At 34.4% G+C, this 22,843-nt stretch overlaps 1 long non-coding RNA gene and 1 pseudogene across 1 annotated transcript; both read left to right on the forward strand.

The window, feature by feature from the left end:
* LOC106058602 (dynein axonemal heavy chain 6-like) overlaps positions 1-22,843 on the forward strand; it is an 89,057-nt pseudogene that overhangs the window by 20,361 nt on the left and 45,853 nt on the right.
* LOC129922026 (uncharacterized) lies at positions 19,111-21,302 on the forward strand. Its single transcript, XR_008774005.1, has 2 exons — positions 19,111-20,592; positions 20,707-21,302. It is a non-coding gene; the product is annotated as an uncharacterized LOC129922026 (long non-coding RNA).

Raw genomic sequence — 22,843 nt, forward strand, 5'->3', positions numbered from 1 at the left:
CCACAAGGCTCAGTGACTTAGATAATTATATTAACACAATATATTTTAAGATTCTATACCAGAAATAAATTAATCCTCTCTTGATTTATATATTTTTTTTTTGTGTGTGTTTTTATTGGCGATGCTCTAGTGTTCTAAACTTCATGTAATCCTTAATATGCTATTGGAAGGGAAGGCTGCTTCCATTTTCATTAGACTAGGCTCACAAGTCTGATAAAACTAAAACTCACCCCAAAAAGATGCAAGTCTACAATACATGCGTTTTGAGTACAAAGTTTTGAGTACAAAACATGGTCAATGTATGTGAAACAAGCCCCCACCTCTGCCAAGTGGATGTGATCAAAAGGAAAAAAAACCTTTGTGGTGATCCCTACTTTTAAATAGAAAATAGTTGCTTAACTATCTTGATGATAAAGGTGTGATCATCATGTACAAATGAAGCTTTCAGAATGCATCAAATCATATTGTTGTAAACCTGGTGGTGACACAGTTGGGGGTAGTGCTGTGTGTTTTTAGCCTACTCAAATCGCCACAGTCCAGCGCAGGATGAGCGGTCAACTGTGACCAGTGACAGTACACGCCAGTTCGGCAACGACCTGTGTGTAAATATTACGCACGCAAGTCATGGCGATTGTGATCATTCTGAGTGGCCAAGAACGTTCCATCCCATTCTAGAAGGCCAGTAGAGACTCTATATAAGAGCGAGTGTGTTAGAAAGACTGGACTTCACGTTACCTCGCAATGTGACCAGACGAGTTAGTGTGATGTTGTTGCCAACCGTACAGTATTTGTAATGTATTTGAAATTAAATTGCTACTGTTACTTTGGAGCCCTGATGAGTTGTGAGGTTCTTTGAGTTCGTTGTGTCGTGTGGTGCAGTTTGAAGAGAGCCTGGGCAGTAGAGGAGAGATTGTAACAATATGAATAGAAGAGCATATAAATGCTTGGGAAGACATGGACATAGATCTAGACTTCACCATGTGTAGAGAAGTGGTAGAGAGACATTCATTGAACAGCCATGTAGCAGCAATGATGTAGCAATGATCTCAGCTGACCTAGCCAGTTAAATGGAAAAGACTGGAACTACCAGGTTCTACATAGTATGCATGGGCACTATAGCCCCAACAAGGAAGGCTCTATGGGATAGCCATAGTCATCTTAGGACAGAGGTCTGTCAATGATGATAATGATTGCTCTATAGTTTGACTTCTTCAGCTATATTAAATACTGTTTTATTGAGCAATTATTAGATGTTAAAATTTTATGTTATTTTAACATAACTGATAGTTTCAATTTCCATTGTATTCTTCCAGATGATGGGAGGATTCTTCTCTGGGCTAGCACAGTCAGGGGCCTGGTGCTGTTTTGATGAGTTCAACCGAATCAATATTGAAGTTTTATCTGTTATTGCTCAACAACTTATTACTATCAGAAATGCCAAAGTAGCTAAGGTAGGAATCAAAAGTAGATAAGGCAGGATTCAAAAGTAACATAGGCATGAAGCTAAAGCAGCAAATATGAAGCATGTCTTACCACCAAAGAAAGTGTCGATTAAAAAGTGTTACCTGAAAATAAATAAAATAATGACTAATCAAGATAAAGTGACTTTTATCAAAATGTAATTACTTAGATCTGGTTATCATAATATAGAATAAGCTGTAATAAAGACAAAAAAAATTATTAGCAAAGGAATCTAATGAGAAAATAATATTTTCATATCGAACATTGTGCATGAAAGTAAATACTTAGGTTCTAGGTTTCTGAATGAAGATTTCTCGTGTTTTTATTAGGTCTAACGACCCAGATGAAAGTTTACCTTTATTAGATTATATTTCGGCATGAAACTCAAGGCCTACATGTTTTTTGTTGTTTGTTTTTGGCGTAAAACTCAAGGACTACATGTTTGTTTGTTTTTTTGACATGAAACTCAAGGCCTACATGCTTGCCTCTAGTGTTTCAATCTAGTCCTTTATTAATCTCCATTATTGCCTACTAAAAGAAGAGTGTTTTTGTTTAAATATTATATGGAAAGGGAGTTAAACAATCAATGTAATTAATCAGACTAAAACATTGTTCTCTAGAAAAAGTGGCGAACATCGTTAGGCTTAGTTTTTTTGGCAGTATTATTTATGAAAAGTGTTGCAGACTAAGAAATAAATAACTTCATTTGTACAAGGCACAGTAAATAAAGACACCATATAAACTCCAATAAGTCCTTCATTATAAAATACAAAGATCAGTGTGAGAAAATGTGCCTCATTCCTATAATCTTATTCAACTTATTCTGCTCCTCACAAGTCTATAGACTTCTCTAAGTTGTAGATTTTGAATAATGGGATTGGAATTTTTATACTAAATACTACTGCAAACTTTCCATATTATAATCAGTAGATACAAGTGTGTATGTAAATGTGAATAAATCAGCAACTCTGGTTTAAAAAGCGAAACAAAATCAATCTTTCAAAGAGTTTATCAGAATAACACACCAATATTTCATCAGAATAACACACTATTTCATCAGAATAACACACCAATATTTCATCAGAATAACACACTATTTCATCAGAATAACACACCAATATTTCATCAGAATAACACACCAATATTTCATCAGAATAACACACCAATATTTCATCAGAATAACACACCAATATTTCATCAGAATAACACACCAATATTTCATCAGAAACACACCAATATTTCATCAGAATAACACACCAATATTTCATCAGAATAACACACCAATATTTCATCAAATGAACACACCAATATTTCATCAGAATAACACACCAATATTTCATCAGAATAACACACCAATATTTCATCAAATGAACACACCAATATTTCATCAGAATAACACACCAATATTTCATCAGAATAACACACCAATATTTCATCAAATGAACACACCAATATTTCATCAGAATAACACACCAATATTTCATCAAATGAACACACCAATATTTCATCAAATGAACACACCAATATTTCATCAGAATAACACACCAATATTTCATTAGAATAACACACCAATATTTCATCAAATGAACACACCAATATTTCATCAGAATAACACACCAATATTTCATTAGAATAACACACCAATATTTCATTAGATGAACACACCAATATTTCATCAGAATAACACACCAATATTTCATCAGAATAACACACCAATATTTCATCAAATGAACACACCAATATTTCATCAGAATAACACATCAATATTTCATCATGGGCAGTGTTTTTGTTTTACTTATTTTTCCAAATTCTATGTGTCAAGCAGTTTTTTGTATTTTCTAATGTTGCAATTTAAAACTTTCATATATTTTCTTTTTTACACCACACCATATATTAATATATTCCTGAGATCGTCATAATCATTATTTCCAATTTACTGTTGACTATTCATTATCATTACCTCTGTTTTAGTGATGGTTTGAGAGGTGGGTGCGTTTATTCTAAGTTTTAAAATCCTTAGATAGAAGCTTGGTAATTGCATGTAGTGCATGTATGTTTCCATGTAGGTTATGGTCAAGGAGATTTGTTAATGAAATTGGTTAACCTGATTGGTGTTAGAAACAATAAAAAAAATTGTCTCTCTCTTTAGATTACTAGACTGGTAAGAACAAAGTTTTCTATGTTGTCTCCCTCTATAGCTCAATAGGTTCATGTTTGAAGGGCGTGAGATCAAACTGGTTCATACATGTGCAGCCTTCATCACTATGAATCCTGGTTACGCTGGACGGACAGAATTACCTGATAATTTACAGGCTTTGTTTAGACCTATATCAATGATGGTACCAGATTATGGTAAGAGGATGAAACATCTAGAAGGTCTTTTCCTTAGTAGTATTCAAAAGCCACAAGTACACAATGGCTAAGTGTTTAGAAAAATCCCAAAAGGCCCAAATCTGCAAGTACATGTGATGCCTGTCATGGAGGCTTGAACAAACTGTTCATTGTGCAGAGCAGGCCATTGTCTTGTATTGTCTTGTACTTTGCATGGTTCGGGCCAAAGTTTGACTCCTGCGGAGATTTATTTCTGTATTTAATTTATAAGACAACAAAAATAGAACCTAAACCTATGAACCAGTTTAAAGTTGAGTGATCCTTTTGAATGTTTTATTACTTTTATCTCTGGTATCACATGCAATTTCTTTCTCAGCCTCTGTCATTTGAGATGGCTTGGATCTTATGCTAGATATGCTATATTGTCTGTTGACATTGTTTATATGAGTAGCTTGAATGATTCCCCTTGACTAAGGGACTGAATGTTGGAATGTTATGTGTCATGTGTGTTACCATAGTGTGTAAATAAATTCACTCATGAATCTGGCGTTATAGTGTTGGCGTTGTTTATTAAGTGTAGCGTTCACAGTTTAACATTGTCTCTCTATTCAACTTGGGCTAATTCTTTTCATCTCATTTCAGTATTGATACATTTTCTGCTGTAAGACCAATGAAGCTTTTTCCATTAAGGCCATCAGTGTTGATAAAAATGATATATAATAAACTTACAGATGAAGTTTATATGTAGTTTATTGTCACTCCGATACAAAGTGACTCCTTGTAGATAAATCTGGACATATTTTATTGCTTCTTTTGTTTTAGGTCTGATTGCTGAAGTTATCTTGTACTCAGAAGGATTTGAGTCCTCCAGAACATTAGCCAAGAAAATGGTTCAAATGTACAAACTGTGTAGTGAACAACTCTCGCAACAAGATCATTATGACTTTGGTAATAACCTTGACACATTATTATTATTATTATAGCTTTTATATAGCGATACTTTCTTGCTTATAGCATGCTCAGAGTGCTTTTGGTCCAATCTCATTTGTGGACCGGTGGGGGGGAGGGGGTATCTAGGAGTTGGTTTTCCGTGCTGCCTTTAGGCGCTCAGTAAACACAACTCTGCCCGAGTCGGGTGTCGAACCTCGAGCCCCCTTCTAGGTAGCCAAGCCAAGCCAAGTTCAAGCGCACTTGGCCTCTCGACCACGCTTCCCACATTCTTAAATAAGTATTTCCTAGAAAAAAAGTACACACTCATAAATAATAATGTCCTAGAAAATAGTAGACACTCCTGAATAATTATATCCTAAAGCTAAAGACATGTACACACTCAAATAAAATGTGCTTATATGTTTCATTTAGGTAAAAAGCAAATTTATGATAATGTACACATTTTTGTTTTAGGTATGCGAGCTGTTAAATCTGTCCTGGTTATGGCTGGCAGTTTAAAAAGACAGAATCCTGACAAACCGGAAGATGTAGTTCTGATTCGAGCGCTTCGTGATAGCAATCTTCCAAAGTTTTTGTTCAATGATGCTAAACTGTTTCAAGTAACTCGGTTTTTACTTTTTCATTTATTATTATTATTAGTATAAGTATTACTATTATTTGTTTATGCTTTGAACTGTTATAAAAGACTAACAGCTAGCAGGAAATGAGAAGGCTGACACACTCGCCAAGAGTGGGAGAACAAACTTACAAGTAAACTCTGCACTCTATCCAGAAGAAATGAAGAAATTAATTGTAGATAAAATAAATGAGAAATGGACGAGCTCCCATCCAAATCACAAGAAAGATGACGCTTACTATAAGCTATCCCGACAAGACCAACGCCTAATCTTTCGACTCAGGACCGGACACAACAGAATGCGACAACACATGTTCCAGAAGCTCAACACATGTTCCAGAAGCTCAAAATTGGAACCAGTAAAATCTGCCCATGTGGAGTATCACCAGAAAATGCAGACCACGTCCTCCAAAACTGCTCTCTTTACCAAGAGGCCTGTATAAGAAATTGGCCCCAAATCACCCCAATAGAAAGAAAACTATATGGAGAGCTCCCTGATTTGGAAACCACTGCGCAGTCATCTCATGTATTGGTCTAGTCATATGAACACTCCAACTTAACAATGAGAACGATGAAGAAGAAGAAGAACTAACAGCTATATATATAAACTCTTCTAACAAATGTCAAAACAATAGAAAGATGAAGTAAAAACCACAGTGTTCAGCCTTGTAATAAATGTGAACCATTTGATGAAGTGATAAATCACTCTGTTGATTAATAAATCACTACATCTATTCATGTAGGCCCTACTTCTGATTATAAGCTTACTGAACCATACAATAGTAAAAACTGTAAATTATTATTGTGCCATAATCTAAATAATCACTCATATTGCATGTTAATAATGTGTATTTACTTACATGGAGCTTGAGCTTTTAATTAGTTTTTAGACAAACATATTGTTATCTATGAATTATCAATTCATTTGTGGAAAGTTTTTGTTATGGTTTTATCACAAGCATTAACCAGAATATTTCTTATAGATAAATCTAAATTTTTAAAAAATTATATTTTTGGGTGGAATAAAAAAAAAGTATTAAGAAATAGTTATGAAACTTGTTCACTGAGTGGTTTATAATGTTTTGCAGGCCATACTTTCAGACCTTTTTCCTGGTGTTAACATAAGCAGAGTTTAATAAGGAATCCATCAAAAGGACATGATCTGCTAAGCTAGCATTTAAAAAAAATATATAGTCATCTATCCACATTATGTCCTTTTGTTGTACAATGACCTTGTTTCTTAGGTCTATACATAGAAAGTTAACAACAATCAATAATTAAACATATTCAATATCAACTATATCCATACCAGTAAGAACAAATTAGTTTCAATGTAGACTTAAGAATTCTCGACATTTAGATCTGTACTCTTATTTTCCAGGTAGATATCAGCAAAATAAACTCATTTTGTAAGTTGCTTGAAGCCATTTTCTTCTACAAGCTTGGTCAATTTGACTGGTCACTAGAATCCTCCAAGATGTTTCGATTTCTGTGCCAGATCTTTGTGTTTTGTTACCTTTGGGCTCTTGGGGGTAACCTCAATGATGAGTACAGAGATGCTTTTGATCTGTTTATACGACAACAATTTGATGAAAATCAAGATGCCAAGGTAACTGAAACAATATTATGTGTTGATAGTTTCAATCAGATATTCTATTTATACATCATAGGCAATTTAGTGCTGAACGGGCTCAGAGTTGATTTCATTGTTGGATAATATAACAACAAATTTGGACCTTAAAGAACTGGGTATATTTCTTCTACTCACTAAACCTATTGACTTTATTTAAAACTAGACCCATCTAGTAAAAGACTACATTGGTAGTGATAGTAGAAAACAATTAACAAAACATACACCAAGGACTCTTCTTTATAAGCATAAAAAATAGTTTTTGTGATTGGATACAGAGACGGGTGAGTCTTGAGTGCATTTTGAATACTGGTGCTTGCTTATAGCTTACTTCAGTGAGTAATCTAGTAGCTGGAAAGAAGTCTAGATGTAGTGCATTCTAGATGCACTGCTGAAGTACTATTGACATGTTCTGTTTAAATTTGATGTTATGTTGTCCTTAAAAACAATACTAAAGTTATGTGCATTGAATTTATTTGCAAGATGGAGTGTTTCTCTATTATTAATAAACCTTTCAGCTGCCAGGAACATATCCTTTATGGAGCTATTACATTGAGGTGGATTCAAAGAGAATGGATCTGTGGGAGCGTCTTGTCTCATCCTTTCGATTTGACAAATCCATTTCATTTTTTAAAATGATGGTGCCCACTGTGGACACAGCACGTTATGGCTACTTCCTAGAGAGGTTACTTTCTGTTCAAAAACCAGTGCTCTTTATAGGAGGGACAGGCGTGGGCAAGGTAGTATGAAATTAGTTTACCAATTTACCTTCATTAAAGATATGATTATAAGATGTTGGTTTAATGTTATTGTTTAAACTATAAATTAAAAAAAATTGTTGCAACTTCTGAATATTTCTTGATTGGTTAATGTTTGTGTAATTGAAATAATTGACTGCATAATAATAATAATAATAATCTTTATTATCCGTAAGGAAATTTGTCTTACAATTTGTGCATTACCAAACAAAAAACACTATAACTATAAGAAACCAAAGTGTACATTCACACCAGACTCACTCATAATTTACATGTGACAAAGTTTGTACCAGATTGTTCTTATTTAATGATTTGATTGCCAGGGGAACAAAAGAGTGTTTGTGTCTGTTTGTCTTTGCTATCGGTGTCTTGTATCTCTTTTGTGATGGTAAAATCACAAAATCCTGACACAAAGGGTGATTCTTTATTTCAAGGATCTTGTTAGCTTTTTTATAGATGTTTGTCTCAAACAATTGCCCAAATGGGGTTTGTTTTTTGCCAATGATTTTGCCAGCAGCATTGAGGATTCTATTAAGTTTATTCCTATTTTTAATGCTCAGATTCTTATACCAGGCAGTGATATTGAAACTGAAAACATTGCAGATGTGAGCGTGATAAAACATAGCCAAGGCCTTTTCGCTAACATTAAACGAGGACAGTTTTCTTAGTAGTCGTAATCTTTGCTGCCCTTTTTTGCTGATATAATCAGTATTTGCAGTAAAATTTAGTTTATTGTCTAGGATAGTACCAAGGTATTTAAAGTTTTGCACAATTTCAATAGTCTCTCCAGCATATCTGAAAGAATGAATATATTGTCTCCTCCAACCTGTTCTAGTCTGTGATAGTAAGAGATTTACTTGACCGCATCTCTGAGAGAATGAACTACGTACCAGTTTACATTAACTTTTCTGCACAAACCAGCAGCGGAAGAACTCAAGAAATTATTGAAGGGAAGTTGGAGAAACGAAAAAAAAATGTTATTGGTAAATTTATTTTTTTGTCTATAACTGTAACATTTTAACTTCTTATACAGTCTTATGTTTTAAACTAAATGTCTGATCTCAGTTTTTTTTTGTTGTTTTTTTGTATGTCTTTTTGGTTAATATCCTGACTTATTAATTTCTTTATTTACTCTCTCAAGATATTTTTAGTACTAAAATTAATTTCAGTAATTATAAAATTAAATATCATTTTATGCTAAAAATTGATTACTTAAAATAAAATAATTTTCTATATTTTCAAAACCCTACCAATTGAGTCAAGGTTTGCAGGCTATATAGGCTACTGTTTTGATCTTATGTGCAAAAAGAATCGACAGGGGCTTATTGCAAAAAAAAAAATTTACATGAAGAGCGCAAGTTGAGAAAGAGATCATGTTCTTCCTCAACTACTAACAAACATTTTGTGTTCAACTGCTAATATGCACTTCTCTAATGACCAACAAAAATCTTTTAAAAACTAACATATATGTCTTTAATGACTAACACACATATAGTTCTATAACATCTTAAATGTTTGAAACACATATAAAAAAAAGTTATGTTCACTTGATACGCTTTGCCAGCTATGCTTTAAGGATCTAGAGTGGTTCCCTGACCCAAATGATTGTCTGGATGGGTTACATCTGTTTAACAAATGATGTCTGGATGGGTTACATCTGTTTAACAAATGATGTCTGGATGGGTTACATCTATGTATAAGTAACACACTTCACACATTGCAACAAATGCATTCAAACAATTAGTAGAACAAACAAAATAGGCTACATTTCTTTTTTTTTTCTTTTTTTTTTAAAGTTACATGGCTTGGGGTAACAAATCACCCACACACAAATCACCATAATTGGATCATGGTTGTGGCTAAAAGCAGTATGAAAAATAGACTTTGTCCTTTCAATATACCTGCTGGTGGTGAAAGAGTGGTTTTTATATCCTGTTTTGGACAGTTCCAATAGCAGCTACAACAATTTTTTTTCCCTTTCAGCTTTGGCATTTCTTTTTATAATGCCCTGACCCAATGAACTCAGCAAGCTGATTTTTAGTCTATGCTTTGTGTAGTTTTAGTTATTTTTTTCCTGATTCTCTCAGGTCTACCTAGTAAACTCATGAAATGTTTCTGAGGCAGTGATCATTTGCACCATTAAATGTTTTTTTCAAGTTCTTTCAAGAAAACTTGTCAGGTCTTAATTTAACCTGCATTTCTTTTTTCTTGTTTGCTTTCCACACATCAACTGTAGTTTTGTTTTGTACATAACATTGTGCTGTTGGGTAGTTCAGAGTAATGACAGCATAGTGACATGGTATCTGCTTGCAGCCTAATTGTACTTTTAATATTTCCCACATGCTTCATCATGATTGGGGGTCAACATGTCCTAGAGCAATTTTTAATACATTAAATTAACTAACTTTTTGATTGATTGAAATTAAGAATAAGAACAATTTCAATGTTTAACTAATGCATGGTGACATTATAGTCTAAAACTGACCTAATGTTTCAGTAGTATTAATGTTTAATTACAAAATTTCAGAAAATTGAACTCCACTTTTAGAACAATTAAAAAAACAATACAGTCCAATAGATGTAGGTTGGGAACAAAGAAGCGGCAGGGGCTATAATTGACCATCATTTATACATGTTTCTATAAGCATCTCAACTGTAGTCTTACATTTTCGATAGCGCATCAGATTATGTTTTTTTGAGGATTTGTGACGACCTGCCCTTTTGACTTAAAGCCCCGCCTTTACTTACATATTTGTAAAATGTTTTACATGTTTTGAATGTTCTTTTAGAGTTGAAGATAATTATTTCCTAGTCCAAACCTCCTGCAGGATGAGGGGGATGGGAGCGGGCAGGGTTTGAACCCTGGACTATTGATAAATCTGAACGATAGTCCAGTGCGAAAATCACATGACCATGCAGCCATCCTATCCTTAATGGCTGACATACAAGACCATAGTAGTAACATACAACTCTTGAAAAGTACCAGTAGACTTACATCTTAATTCCTCAAAACTTTGATCAATGTTCATTATTCATACCAATGTCCTTCTGTCATGCTTTTCTCTGTGTACAGGTGCACCTCAAGGTAAACAAGTGGTCATATTTATTGACGATCTCAACATGCCCAAACTGGACACGTACGGCTCTCAGCCACCTATTGAACTTTTACGACAGTATCTAGACTTTGATGGTTTATATGACAGAGAAACAATGACCTGGAAAGAAATTCAGGTGCTAAAAATAATTACGAACGTTTTTTTTTTCATAAGGGATAACAAAATGTTTACTGTTTGAGTGCATGTGTATGAGTTGAAGATTTTTGATTAAACTGATAATAATAATAGTTTTATTTATAAAGCGCTGTTAACAAACAAAATGTAGGCTCAAGGCGCTGTAATAACATTACAAACACAAACACGACAATAGAAATAAAAAACTAATTTAAAAAAGTTTTAAACAAGTAGGTCTTAATATCCTTCTTAAAAGTGGTATAGCATGTTGTCTGTCTGAGATCAATGGGGAGTGTGTTCCAAACCTTGGGTCCGTGCACTGAAAAAGCCCGCAGACCGTAGCTTTTGAGGGAGAAACATGGCACCACTAAAAGCGTTGAGTCCATTGAGCGTAGGGCTCTCTGGGGGACTTATGGAGTAATCAGTTCTCTAATGTACAGGGGCATCTCATTGTTTTTATATACACTGATGACAAAGTGTGGCGACCTTGTAATCGATTCTTGTAAACTGATGTACCTGGCATGATAACAACAGCCAAAGAACAATGGGGAGAGTCTTGCAATGTGGACCACTTTTTTTTACCCTTTATATATTTTAAATATATTATGCGGGACCGTCCCGCAAAAGCATCAAAAAAGCTCACATGTTCCGCCGTTCCACATTCACGATTTTTTGTTCCGCCAAGTCTGAATTCCGACACACACACACACACAAAAATCGCCGATTTTTCATTATTTATTAATAGTGCGAAATGAAAATACTGAATGCAAAATAAAATATATATAGGTCTGTGTTTATTGTTTACTTTTCATCTCTTTCCAGACCCGTAATTTACGAAGATATTAGATATGGTTGAGCTAGATCTAGATTCTAGACATAGACCATAGATCTAGAATCTAGACTTAGATCTAGTAGTCTAGGTATAGAATCTAGATACTAGAGGAATTCTTAGAATCTAGTAAGTGCGGACCGCAAGTACTAATAAGTAATTAATAAGCCAAATTGCCCAAATGTTCCATTCAAATCCCTTTCTAAACTTTCTTTTCCCGACAATGACAAATCAGACAATGAGTCACAATGGCTCTAGATCTAACTCTAGACTAGTCTACTAGACTACTTACTACTACTTTTTACTACTAGTAAGTAAGTAGTAGATCTAGTAGTACTAGTCTTAGTCTAGCTAGACTAGATTGTCACTAGGTCTAGAGTCTAGATCTATTCTAGTATTCTAACTCAACTTCAACTCAGACAACTGGTTTCTTAGGTTTCTAAGTAATCTAAGAAAAATGATTATTTTTTAAATACTTTATTCTAGAGTCTAGACCTAAATGTAATTAATTAACTTAGATACTGTAAAGTGTAAGGCTAAGGCCTAAATATAGTAAATAAGGCTATATATCTACTTAATCTATATTCCATAGTCTAAATTAGTTTCTAGGTCTAGCACTAGATAATCATAATACTAGATAACTAGATGATACTTGATACTAAATCTAGATTCTAGATCTATCTAGAAATACTAAATAGAATAGACTTAGAAGGTGATAGATCTCTAGATTTTTAAGTATCATTATGTAATCAATTTAGTTCTCAATAAGTCCATAGATCTAGACATAAATATTTAAATCTAGATCTATAATATAATTATTATAATCTGTGTTCTTAGACTTAGAGGACTTATTAGATGTAGGCCTAGACTAGTAGACTCTTAAATTATTTTAGATCTACAACTAGAGACATCTAGAGTGACTAGAGTAGAGCCCTAGAAAGGATAGATAATCAAGTAGATCTAGAATAATCTAGATCTAGTCATTAGATTTAGATGTAGATCTAGTAGTAACAAATAAAAAATAGATCTAGTAACATTTGAGTCTTGGTCATTAGAATAAATTTTTTTTAGAATTCATCATATAGTTATAGGAGTTAGAACTATTGATTTCAAAACAAAGGACACAATTATGAATTAAAGGTTTTCTTACTTTTAATTATATAAATACTATTTACATCTAATTTATAAGAAGCAAACTAGTATTGTTGTTAAAGTAATATAATTGAAGTTTTATTTATATTGTATACAGTATGGCTGACAAACATAAACGTGTTTATGTTCCACATTGGGGCCCAAAATTCCACATTTTCAACCTGAGTGTTCCACATTCTGGGTCTTGGGGGGTAGGCATGTCTGTATTTAGAGGGTAGCATTCTTAATATACTGGCTCGCCATGATATAAAATGTTAAATAATTTTAAAAGATTCAGAATGGCTTATACTGGAAACCCTCTTTGACTGCAATTTTGAAATCATTAAAACTAATTCCACCTTGGACTGACAAGCTGTGAAGAGACTATAAAGTTGTTTTAAATAGGCATAAATATAAAAGTATTCAATTTTGTCATTGCAAATATCATTTAAAGAATTCACCTATCCCTTAGCCTGTTTAACTGTTTGGACACCACTCATGATCTGTCGACTGTCTTTCTCCATTCCTCTCTGGTTGTTTTTTTTTTGCCTTTAATAGAATCTCTTTCAATGACTGGTCATCCATTCTTTTATGTTGTCTTCCTATCTCTTTCTGTGCTGCCTCTTCTATTTCCTGGTTCTGTTCCCTGCAGAAAGTTTTTTGCGAGCCCTGAAGACCTTGTGGTCATAAAGGAATATGGTCATAAAGTTTTAGTTTTCTGTTATTGACAGTGGTTAGCAGGTCATCTCTGGGCCCGATTGTCATTGTGATCCAGTATCTAATCTTTTGTTTATGTTTCAGTCTTTGTATGTGATAATTAGGATCATTCTGTAGCATATATCTATGGCCAGGATCCTCCTCTATAGTTCTGCAGTTCAAGCATATAAGAATGTGGCCATGGCCAAAGTCTGATTTAAGTGTGGAGGGCTATACCTTTGTCTTTCTAAATTGCTATGAGTTAACCAAGTGCTCCTGTGAACTGGCCAGTAGTTCAGTTTTGGTTTCTTTATCTGAAACAATAGCTCTTAGGTATTTAAATTTACTTGTCAACTTTCTTTAAGCCTCCAATACTAATGTCTGTTGGCTATTAGAGTCATAATTAGTGTTTTTTCAACATTGATTTGCACACCCTATGCTGTGGAAGTCTTGTCTTTGAGCAACTAGTAAGCTAGTCCCTGCCAGACCATCTATGTATTCAGCAAAGCACAAGTTAGTAATTTTTCTTCCTTTAATGCTTGCAGTACCTTTGTAACCTTTGATGTTGAAAGCTTTCTTAAAATCTATTAAGACTTGACAGAGTATCCTGAAGCTTAGGATTTTTTTTCTGTTGTGCTGTGACCTTGTCTAAAACCTGCTTGTCCTACTAAAATTTTTGTCATCTATTGGTTTTAGATGGTATAATATAATTTTTAACAGGACTTTGCTGGGATGGCTTATGAGGCATGGTAGTTTTGACAGAGTTGCAAATAGCCTTTTTTTTAGCAGGGTGATGATGAGTGATTGAAACCAGGGCTTGGGCCAGTCTCTTGACTGCCAGATCCTGTTGCAAATCTTAAAAAGTGTCTTTATCATCTTTACTCCTCCAGCCTTGTAGAAACTTACCCCAAAAAAAAGTATATATGTGTGTGTGTTAATGTCATTAAATGATGGGATAGATTTTGATAAGAGAATAAATAGGCTTTGCAACACAAAAGTTCAGATGATCAATTTAATTCAAATATTTTCACTCAGCAAAGAGTTTCAAGTAGCACTTTTAATATTTAACATTCTTAAAGATATTTTGAGTGTTTATTTCACTTAAGAAATTTGGTTTGAAATGATAGTCCTGTTTCTGAATCTATTCTGAAGTGAAAGTTGGGCTACCAGAAGTTATATTATCAGAATTATATAGAGAATTTAGTGCTGCCAAGAAGGTACAGGTGTGGAGATATATAGGCTTTCACAAAATAATCTATCATCAAACCAGAGAAACCATTACTGACAATCAGCAAAGTGGACATATTTAATCCTGTGTTCAAGATTCCATGAAATAATCTTTCAAATTCTCTTTTAGTCCATTTTAAAAGAAAAAAAGCTGATGCACTGCTACACAGCTTTGTGCACTGACTCAAACAATTTTTTCTGTTACAGGATGTAACCCTTGCTGCTGCCTGTTCGCCTCCATCAAACTGTATGTATGTGAATATCTGTGTGATCATGTGTGTTTGTCAAACTGTATGTATGTGAATATCTGTGTGATCATGTGTGTTTGTCAAACTGTATGTATGTGAATATTTGTGGGATCATATGTGTTTGTCAAACTGCATGTATGTGAATATCTGTGTGATCATGTGTGTTTGTCAAACTAATGTGATACATATTAATATTTGAAAAATCTAATACTGGTACTATACTATATGGCTCCTTCTATTTGAAAGACAATGGATAAGCCTAGATGTGTCATTGGTTTTAGTTTCTTCTTGAGTCTGGGCAGAATCTGGTGTTATTAAACAAGCCAATTCTTAAGTGCCAATGTTTGCCACAGTTAGTGTATATGAATGCACCTGTTAAAGGGCTATGTGACAGGACAGCTTTCTTTATCATCTTTTTGTCTCTAGCTGCTTCATTCCTTTTGTTCTCAATGAGGTTTGTACCAGTATGCACAGTCTATCTTTATGCTGACCAATCTTGGGTGATGTTTGTACCAGTATGCACAGTCTACCTTCACGCTGTCCAATCTTGGGTGATGTTTGTACCAGTATGCACAGTCTACCTTCAGGCTGTCCAATCTTGGGGGATGTTTGTACCAGTATGCACAGTCTACCTTCACGCTGTCCAATCTTGGGTGATGTTTGTACCAGTATGCACAGTCTACCTTCATGCTGTCCAATCTTGGGTGATGTTTGTACCAGTATGCACAGTCTACCTTCACGCTGTCCAATCTTGGGTGAGGTTTGTACCAGTATGCACAGTCTACCTTCACGCTGTCCAATCTTGGGTGATGTTTGTACCAGTATGTCCAATCTTGGGTGATTCTTCTCCCACATACTTTCATTGAAGCCTGTGATCATCAAATCTTGCTTGGTTAGTCTTGGGCATCCCTTGGGTAAGACTCCATAATCTTGGCATAGTGGTTGGGCTTAGGAAACTTCCATTTGGCATGCAAGTGACATGTCCAAGCCAACTTAGTCTTTTTCTGTGTCATAATATTTTAGATATTGTGTGTATTGGCTAATTTCAAAACTTCCTGATGGGAGACACAAACCCTGCAGGAAAAGGACATTATGTGTCACAGGCAGTGCAAGGGTAAACTGTTTAATCTATCCTCGTGAAGTATGTATGTTGACCAGCTCTCACTACCATTAAGAAGAGTTCACACTATGCAGCTTTTTTGGTCGCTGTGGTCAGTTTGGTATTTTCCCAGACATAATTAGAGAGTCTTGCCACTGCTGCAGAAGCTTTTTCTTGTGCAAGACTTGAGTCTTGGCGAGACTTATTGTAAGTCTGAACCCTTGACATGCAACTGCCAGAGCATTTACTAGTTTTTGTGATCTTTCTTGCGAATGATAGTTGTGCACCTTATTGTCACTGAACAGCAGTCCCTGATCAGGATATGCAGTTTCTTCATTTTGATGATAATTCAAGACAGGTTAAAAAGCCATTGGATCTACTGTAGATAAAAGTAGATTGGTGTAAAATGTCTATTTGATCAGTTTCATAGTCATAAATATTTGATATTTAAATTACCTAAAAATTTTATATTGCATACACAAATATTCATTTTATGCCTATACTATGCATATGGTACTTATCTTATGTCTTATTAAATATTTAGTTATTATGCACTTTCTTTTTTTTTTTCAATTAGCAACAATAGAATCTACATTTTAACTAGTTTTAGAAACTGTTTTTTCTTGCAATGCAACCCTTCTCCCAACCTCTAGGAATTTTTTCCAAAACAAAGCAATCCATTATCTCGAAGCCTTTCTCAGTACAATTACCTTTGACTATCTGTGTCTTGCCTTTACGGGTGTCCACTTAATTTGTTTAGATAACATTACTTTACAATGCAGATTGAAATCTCCTCTAAATATCGCCACAACAAAATGACATCCACAAAACTTGTCTTACAAAACATTTTATTAGTGGTCAAATGCCATGTCATCAATGTTTCCCTTGCACTAATTTTAATATAATTGACCATAAACATCAATAATCATACATGTGCACCACTGCGCACTAGTTTTTTAATATGCTAGCTATACTACAACATGAAGACAGAAAAAAAATATGTGAGTTTTGTCATCTGACAGATTGTGGTAGAAGAATTTCTAGAAGATATTAACAACATGCTGAACTCTGGAGAAGTTCCAAACTTGTTTGAACCTGACGAGTATGAGAGGTTGATAATAGGCTGCAGACCAGGTGCTAAAGAGGCAGGAATTCCTGAAGGAAATAGAGATGCTATTTATGACTATTGTATCCATTGTGTCAGGTACAGTTGACATTATTGTTTTAAGTGTCAGGCACTTTTGACCTTACTATGTTTCATGTATAAATGACTCTAGACCTAATTATATCCAGTGTGTCAGGTATGTTTGAACTTTGAACCTGTACCTGGTCATTTGACTTTTCTTTATCCATTTTTCACGTTCATTTGACTTCTCAATGTTCCCCTACAACAGGTTCATTTGGCTTATTGTATTCACTGTCAGGTACATGTAGCTTTTGTTGCATTCAGTGTGTCAGATAAGTATCCAACATATCATGGCTAATGAAACCAGAAATTGTTCAATCCTTTACCCTTGGAAACTGCCTTGTTCATTTGAATGTGTGGGTGTAGGATTAGCACCTGTTCATAGAAAGTCATTAATTCATTGTCGTCATGTTCAGAGAATTGTGCTTGTCACTTGACTGGTGTGTAGCATTACGTACATATGGTCATCTTCATCTTACCCTGTCATTTAGTCTGTCTGACTGTTGGGGCACCATAAACATATGTTCGAATTGTGCTTGTCACTTGACTGGTGTCTAGCACTACATACATATGGTCATCTTCACCTTACCCTGTCATTTAGTCTGTCTGACTGTTGGGGCACCATAAACATATGTTGACAGAATTGTGCTTGTCACTTGACTGGTGTCTAGCACTACATACATATGGTCATCTTCACCTTACCCTGTCATTCAGTCTGTCGAACTGTTGGGGCACCATAAACAGCTGTTGACAGTTTTTCTCCATTTCTCTCTATCAGGATTAGAGTTTCTTCCGTAGACAGCCCCATCCATTCATTAATGTTGTCCTCCCAATCCTTTCTTTTTACACCACCTTCTTTATTTCCCTGGTACTTTTACTTTTTACTTTTTGCGAGCCCTGAGAATCTCATTGTACAGTCTTAACTTGTGTTTTTTAACAGTGGTCAGAAGGTCATCATGGGGCTTGGTTGCCATTGTAAATTGTAATCCTGTTTTGGATTTCCAAGTTTGAAAATATAATCTTTGGATGTGATACAAGTTAACAATTTGTATGAATTGTACCATGCATAGGTAAATATATATTTGATGAATGAACAGTCACAGTAAAGTAAAAAAAAAAGTAAGACAAGATGATTAGAAGGCACTCAAGAATGAACTATTAGTTGCAGATTGGTTGAGAGCAATTAAAGTGAATTAAGAGTATAGATATCATGTTATGATAGAGTCAACACTGTTACCCCTTAGATCTTCATTTAGACACTCTTAAAAAGAAAACAAAAGCTGAGATTACAAAAGTGTAAAGGTCTAAAATTAATGTGCATAACTAGATTAACAAGGAATATCTGTAGACTGATAAGATAGAAAAATTATTTCGATGGTTATGAAGAAAACTTTTCAGAGAAATAAATTCTTTAAGACTCTGTACTGTTTTAATCCAGACATAATAAATTTGTTTAATATTATTTTCTGTAAAGATGCCCTTTAAATTTAATTGCACTTTATCGGTCTGTATTTTTTCCAGAAATAATCTGCACATAGTATTGTGCATGTCTCCGGTGGGCTCTGCCTTTCGATCACGATGCCGGATGTTTCCATCTTTGGTCAACTGTTGCACCATAGACTGGTTCATTGAATGGCCAAAAGAAGCTCTTTTAGGAGTGGCACAGTCTTTCTTCAAAACCGTATCTTTAGGATGTTCAGATGAAATCAAAGTAAGTCTTACACTAAATTATTATTTTATTGAGCATTAGAAAGAAAATGTGATTCTCAAATATCTATGATCATTAACATCCATTCAAGACTTCAATTGAAAAACTTGACTTGCATTTTTCTAGAAAGTACCATTTAAAAAATATGAAGCAAACTAATCCTCAAACATTAATGTTTACTATTTAAGTAAACAAACAAAAATCAATAGTTATAACTATTTTTGTTTTAACAAAAAAAAAAATTAATATTGACACATAATACAAACACAAATAGACATACAAGAAATGTTTAATTTAGAGCAAAACAAATTTGAATATTTTGTAGCAAAATACTTTGTCAACAAGTTACAATTAATTTAGCATCTTAACCATTACAACAAGAAAGTTCTTATTCATTTTACATTGGTGTATTATCAAAAGGACTTGATTACATAGGTGAGACATTGATATTTTATTGCCCTAAACACATATATAGAGGTTCCTCTTTCTGAACTTGTGATCTATGGAGGCAGATGAATAAAACTTGTGTTGCCTGATCAAGCAGTATTCACTCCAGACTGTCATCTTGATGGTCCCAGGTTCAAACTCTGCCCACTGGCTTCCCCTGTCAACCTGAAGGAGGTGGGGGCTAGGAAATAAGGATATTCTATTCTGAAGTAACATCTGAAACATGTTAAACAAACAAAGCTTATCTGTTTCTATAACCAAAGGTTAACTAGGGTGTCACGTGGCCAGCAGAATGCCAACTGCCTTTTCTTTCCCTATCATATATCAGGTACCCATTACAGTTGGGTGCTCTCAGGGTCCTCCAAAAATCATATATCAGGTACCCATTAGAGTTGGGTGCACTCAGGGGCCTCCAAAAATCATATATCAGGTGCCCATTAGAGTTGGGTGCACTCAGGGGCTTCCAAAAATCATATATCAGGTACCCATTAGAGTTGGGTGCACTCAGGGGCCTCCAAAAAATTATAGGTACCCATTAGAGTTGGGTGCACTCAGGGGCCTCCAAAAATCATATCAGGTATCCATTAGAGTTGGGTGCACTCAGGGGCATCCAAAAATCATATATCAGGTATCCATTAGAATTGGGTGCACTCATGGGCCTCCAAAAATCATATATCAGGTACCCATTAAAGTTGGGTGCACTCAGTGTCGCAGTTATCTATGTAACTGTATAGTAGAATTATTTCTCTAATTGATAGTGCGGCGTTGATCACTATATTGATGACGTCATTACATTATTAATATTTTCTGTGTAGACTAGAGGACTGAGCTTTTGTTGCTTGTCACAACTTCTAGTGACGTAAATTTAGTGTGTGTGTGATTTGCGTCATTTATCGTCTAGTACAGTCTCTCCATTGTTTTGTACGTTGGTACAGATAGACGTGTTTTGAGAGCTCTGGAATTTCTCCTTGGTTTTTGTTATTGGATAGCCTTAGCATTTGCCTTGGACATTTTCTTGTTGGATTATCTTGACCCCTGTTTAGGGTGAGTTTTATTTTTCATTGTATAGTTTTTCTATTTGAATTCGTTCGTATTTGTAAGTCTATAATTAGACTAGATATAGATGATTAGAAGAATCCTTTCTTTTATCTTCTATAGGGTTTTAGCGTCAAGACTAAGTTTTAGTCGTAGTCTCAGTTGAAGACTCTATTTCAAGTATTAGTGTCAAGTCTATATGTTAGACTCTGTGTCAAGTCTCAGTGTCAAGACTTGTTTATTCAGTCTCAGTTCTATATTGAGAGTACAACTTTAGGTCTACAGTCTACAGGACTGAGGTCTTTCTCTCAGTTGGTCGTCTGGTGTGTACGTTGATTTGTACATGAGTCTGAGGTTCAAGATTCCAGACTGCGGGTTGCAGTGGTCAGACCTGATGGTGTAGTGTCAACTATGAACTTCTACTTTTTGGAATTGTCGTCAGTGGACAGTACCTGATCTAGAGGCTAGATCTACATATATTACCAGTTGTTGTTTTTGAGATTGAAGGACTATGTGATCCATTGAACTACTTATTATAGTTAAGGTAATATACTATGTGTTTCATAATTGTATGCATGTTCTGTATCTAAGGAGACTAACTGGATCATTGTAGATTACATATTATTACATATTGATATTTCATACTATTATTATTATTCATCATGAATCAGTCATTTGTAAATATATCACAAGAATAAATTTTATTGTTATTTACATCATACACTTAGTTTATTAGTTTATCTACAACTATATGTGTATGATGTGCTTGTCAGGCTGAACTTGAGCCAAAATATTATAAGTTCAGAAAATAATAACAATAATACAAATTGAAATAATATTTAATATTAATAAATATTTACATTGGAAATATATAATAATAATTTGATAAATACAAGAATACAAGAACCTGACACTCAGGGGCCTCCAAAAAATCTCAAAATTAAAACTCCAAGTCGTCACTGATTTTCAAACTTGAATCCCTCTCATCAGTTTGAAGCCAAGTGCTTTACCACTTGACTTGGATGGCTGCCTGGTCGTGCGGTTTGCGCGCTGGACTGTCGTTCGGATTTGTCGAGGGTTCAAATCCTGCCCGCTCCCATCCCCCGTCGTTCTGCGGGAGGTTTGGACTAGGAAGTAAACTATCTTCAACTCTGAAGGAACATCCGAAACATGTAAAACAAACAGACTATCATGTCCCACAAATTGTGTAATAGTTTGAGTATTTCATTTACAGGACAATGTATCTAAAATGTATGTAGAAATTCATATGAGTGTTACAGAAATGAGATTCTTCACTGAGCTAAAGCGTCGTTACTACACCACACCCACCTCCTACCTTGAGCTGATCAACCTGTACATTACCATGGTACAAGAGAAAACAAGGTACACTCATTTCTTCTAAATAAATATAATTTGAAAGAAGTGATCGTAAATTGCACTTCCTATTAAATCCTAGAATAGAAACGACCTTCTATTGTTCTAATATTTCAAAATAAAAATGTCAGTTCTTCCTTATAAATATTTTTTAATTAAATAAAGCCAGACTTATTTCAAATTTTGGGATGTTATTAATGTAAAAACACAAATTTATCTTGGATTGTACTAAATCTTGCTCTTCCTTTTCGACCATTGCACAAATCTATCCTTTTCAGAGAGACTCTTCTCAGCCCTTTAATCTTTCTCTATTTTTTTATCCTTAAAGTAATGTTCTTTTGCTTGACTTTGACATGACTATATATTATTGGTTTAGAATAAGTTATTAGATTTGTCAAATGAGGTTAGTAAAAAAAGTTGTAGTAGAGCTGATGGTTGTAAACATAGTGAGCTAAATCTGGATATAACTGAAGTTTGATCTTTCTATCTAAGTTATGACTGTCACTAAATGGTTCATCTCCTTGGTTCTGGATGCACTGATATATATTGCTGGTGGCTAATTCTTAATGCCTATCCTAATTAAGTCATTTTTTTATGCTACTACTATAGTGCAGTTGCAGGTCACAGCTTGGACTGTGTAGCCATGTAAAATACTGTACTCCTCATTAATCTTTGGTCTCAAAGAGAAAGCTTTACTATTATTATTGTGCAGTTGTACTAAAAAGTGATAGTTAATAGTTCAAATGGTAAAATTTGTGTCCACAACCATCAACTAGTTTTATTATAGACATGTTTTAATGCTAGGATTATCTTTAGTCATAATAGGAATAATATATTTGTTACTCAGACATCTTATAATGCAAGCACAAATCAGGATCAACTAAAG

The sequence above is a fragment of the Biomphalaria glabrata genome, chromosome 12 (genome assembly GCF_947242115.1).
Source record: "Biomphalaria glabrata chromosome 12, xgBioGlab47.1, whole genome shotgun sequence".
In the NCBI taxonomy this organism is placed as follows: Eukaryota; Metazoa; Mollusca; class Gastropoda; family Planorbidae; genus Biomphalaria; species Biomphalaria glabrata.